Genomic DNA, 4315 nt, shown 5'->3' on the forward strand with positions numbered 1-4315 from the left:
GCAATTTTCTTTATGCAGCCATCCAGTACGTCACTTGTTATGATGAGGGCTGCAGTGCTACTGTATGACATGACATCATCTGCTGAAGCATTTACAAGAGGATTCGGAAACCACAGAAGTTTATAAACTGCTGCCATGTCCAAGCCACCTTGCCTGTGGAAGTATAGAAACTTCCCACTACCAGAGAATTGTGGAGGTAAAACAGTCCTACCACCTGGGGTACAAATATCCCAGAAATTTAGAGATAGGCAATGCCAAGACGGGAGATGAATGCAGACATTTAGCAATTCATATTTTCCCGTCAGTGTTCTTACTACAATATAACCTTAGCCACTTTGAGTTAAGATCTACAGTTTCCAGATACATTGCTGAGAACTCCCGGCTCCATTCATCTATCTGCTGTAGGTTCAGATTTGTCATTGCGAGACTTGCCAACTGTTCATTTTCAGCTACTGGATTTTCAGCAGAGGAAGCATGAACTTAAATGTAAATAGTATTTCTGTTGTGTTCCTGTCTGGTTTACAGCATTGTGACTCATCATATAACAAATGTCCACTTCTATATTTAACATGTTATCTTCTTTCAGTGGTCTGGGCACTACATCACTGCTGTGTCCCTGCAGAACTTCATCACTTCATCACGGTGTATTCACGTAGCACCGGCTGGGGGATCTGTTATCATAGCGGTAGTTGGAGTTAGGTTCAGTGGGTGGTGATCATCTTGAAAGACAATGCTGGATGTCAGAACTGAATGATGGATTTACTTTCAGGGAAACAAAAAAAAAATTATTGTAATTAAAAAAAAAACAGTATCTGTGTTTGTAAAAAATGTTTATGTCTCTTTTTAAAGTCTTTCTAGTAAAGAGTAAAGGGACACAAATCCTGGGGCTTCTGGACTTCAATAAACAACCCCACTACAGACCCCTACAACAATTTGGAAGAACAGGTTGTGAAGATGAGGTCCTCTACCCCAATTATGGACCTTCCATTGTTTAGGGGAAAACAGGGGCCCAGTATGACCAGGAGGGAGAAGCTCTATACTTGTTGCACCTTTTTCTGGCCAGCCAGGTTCCAGGGGTTTGGACAAAGAGTCTACCCCAAGGGTCAGTAAACTTTTTTGACTACTAGGCCATTTTAGGAGGTCAAGAAGGCACACGCTGATGGCTTCCCCTCCACACCAGGAACGCCCCTGAAGAGAAATGTCCCCTTACCCCGCTGGCGGAAGTGGTAACGCCAGCCGCGGTAAATAGGAAAGGTAGGCATACAATGGAGGCCCAAGAGCCGCAGGCCGGGATAACGGACTACTGGCTGGGCCTAATCTGGTCTAAAGGCCGGAGTTTGCTGACCCCTGGTCTACCCCCTCCCACATTTTACAGTACAACCAAGTTTCATATCTAGAAGGGCTTTATTGTAATATTATAAGTGGACCCCACACACTTTTTTTTTTTAATAAAAAAAAAAAACATCTTCAACTTTTTTGAATTCCAACAACATTATCTGACTTCCTTATACCAGGTAAATTGGTAAAAATTCCAAAGTAAGGGAGTACTATGGAAATAACTCATAACGTTAGCAGCCATGGACTTCCATGGCTTCATTACAAAAGTCAGCAGAATTGACCTAATCAGCAGCAATTGGATTTTAAAAAAGCTAAAAAAAGCTGTTTTTTGTAAGAAAAATAAGTCAGTTATTTATAAATCACAATACTTTAGCAAACATAACGTCATTCAGTTTAGGTTTGAATCTACTTCAATACATCTAAAGTACAAATACTTTTTTTTCAATATCATTTCCTCATCTTTGATAATGTTTAAATATCAGCAGTGAAAAATAATAAATAATAGATTTCAATATCTCGTTTTTCTAGAGGTCCTGAACAGCTCCGTCATCCCAAGCTCCGTCTAGTCGGCCTCCCTGGGTGTGGAATAAACTTCTAAGAAAGCCGGGTTTTATGTGCTGCAGGATCAGGTGGGAATTTCATGCATAAGAGAGTATTTCCTCTGGAGGTGTTGGAACTTTCAGCCTTCTGTGTTATTCTACTTAAGGCAAACATCTGTGACAGCTGCCAATTCAATTCAAGACCCTGAACTTTTACATGTTTGTCCTATGGAAAGCTAAAAAATGTTACCAAAAACAACCTTGTATTTTGTTAGTATTTGAATTAAACCTGTGTCCAGATCATGTACATGAAGTATTTAGATATTCTGAACAAGCAGTATAGGAACATTTGAAAAAGCTCCAATTCATCTCTGTATCTATAAGCATTTTGATGAAATTAAGTGTTAGGACCTGTTCATTTCAGCTGTATTGCCAATGCTGCCCCAACACCAAAATTTCATTTAATTTCAAAATTTCAATTGTATTTCACCAAAATGCGCATGTGTTCATGCATTTTGTGCCATGCTGTGCAGCATGTTTTAAGGTTTCTAAGGCTATAGTGCCGACGTTCTCAATCAGGGTTCCTCCAGAGTTTGTTAAAGTTTCCTCGACCTGGGGCCAATGCAACTTTGGTGACCCAGCTGCATGGCTTTAGAGATGTTTTAATTGTCTATAAAGGCAATATTCTGTATCACTGGTCATTAATTTAGAAGGTTTAATTCCCCAGTGTCCCCCCACAAAGTTGTTGTAGCAGGGGTTCTCTGAGACCTAATTACTATTGAAAGGGTTTCGCAGAGGTGAAAAGTTTGGGAAAGGTATACTATGCTATGTGATGCATTAAAATAAAGGGAACAGATCATGCAAATGGAAAGTACCAACCCCGTTGCCACCTAAAAAGCTAATGTTTGGTATAGAAGATCCCTCCCAGTTTCACTTTTCATTAATCAACAAGAGATGGAAAATATATTGTAAAAAGGTTGTTGGGGGGATTGGTGGGAATGGGGGTGCTATTGTCAAGGGATGGAAGGTTTAGCAGTGTGCAGAGAATTATTTCAGCACATTCACTGTGGCAGAGATTTTCCATCACTGGGCCTGATTTTTTAAAGCTCTCCAGGGCTGGAGAGGATATACTTTGATCAGTGAAGCTGGGTGATCCAGCAAACCTGGAGTGCATCTGATCCAGGATTTAAAACATTTGCTAGCAAATGACTTTGAAAAAATCCATTACACATTTTCTGGATCACCCAGCTTCCTTGATTAACGTGTATCCTTTCTAGCCTTGGAGGGCTTTATTAAATCAGACCCATTATCTATCCAGACAGGACAGGAAGGAGGAATCCCCCAAACACGGACAGTGAAGGAATTAAAACCTGGTATTGGTCTCTCTAGCCAAAATAAAAAATTTAGCTTAATTTTTATCTTAAAAAAACAAAATTATATATAAATGCTACAGAACTTTTTAAGCTTGCACTGATCTTTGCAGGCAATGTGGAACAATTCATCCTTAAATGTTGCAGCAAAAACTATTGTCTTAGCCAGCTAAGCTTGACATAAAACTTTTTTTTTTTAAATGTTTTGTCCTATAAGAAAACATCCAGATAGGGTATGTGTTAAAATAGTGTACCAAATAATAGCCTTTAAATAACATTGTAAAATGATTTAGGTAGGCTAATTAGGTATAGATTTAAATCTCTAAACCCTGTTTTAGTTTACCTTTTAATCCACCTATTCAGTCCTGGCAGGTGCAGGTAGTAAATGCGCAGCAGACGATGAGTATGTTTCATTGCAGAAGGAACATCGCCTGCCTCTTAAATAAAACCCTGAGATACATATGTCACATATCTCAGGAGGCTTCAGGCAGCTCCGTCTGTGCTTTACCAATTTCGGGCATGCGTAAATAGGGCTTTTCCAGGCATTGAAAAAAAAAAACGCATGCGCAGAGATATCGGCACACTTTTTTTATTGTGGTAGGATACAGGTAAAGGTAAGTGGGATTTTTTTTTAATGACTGTTCTGCATTTATGCAGACCTTGGATGCGAGGGTTATCATACCCACTGCTCTGTCTATATCCTCAGTAGTATAGAAAAAAAAGTAAAAACTGCAAAAGAGAAAGTTAAAAGAACGTATGCAACTCAAATCTTATGGGAAGATGCTACTAAACTGTGCAACACTTACCTCTCCTTAGCTAAAGAGAAGGCACCTCTCTCCTGCGAATACAGGCAGTTCTGACCCCTGGTGTGCCTGCTCTCCTAGATTTACTCAGTATCGCCCCTCTCACCAGCCAATTAGGAAATAGGCCCCTCCAGTTTTCCCGAAAGGGTCTCCTGGGTCACCCCTGACTCCTGTCGCTTCCTGTTTTCCCTGTGTCTTTGGTGATCCCCATGCCACCAGTGTCTATTTCCTGGATTTCTGGTTCTTGACCCCTGGCTTGTGACCT

The sequence above is a fragment of the Pyxicephalus adspersus genome, chromosome 4 (assembly GCF_032062135.1).
Source record: "Pyxicephalus adspersus chromosome 4, UCB_Pads_2.0, whole genome shotgun sequence".
Lineage (NCBI taxonomy): Eukaryota > Metazoa > Chordata > Amphibia > Anura > Pyxicephalidae > Pyxicephalus > Pyxicephalus adspersus.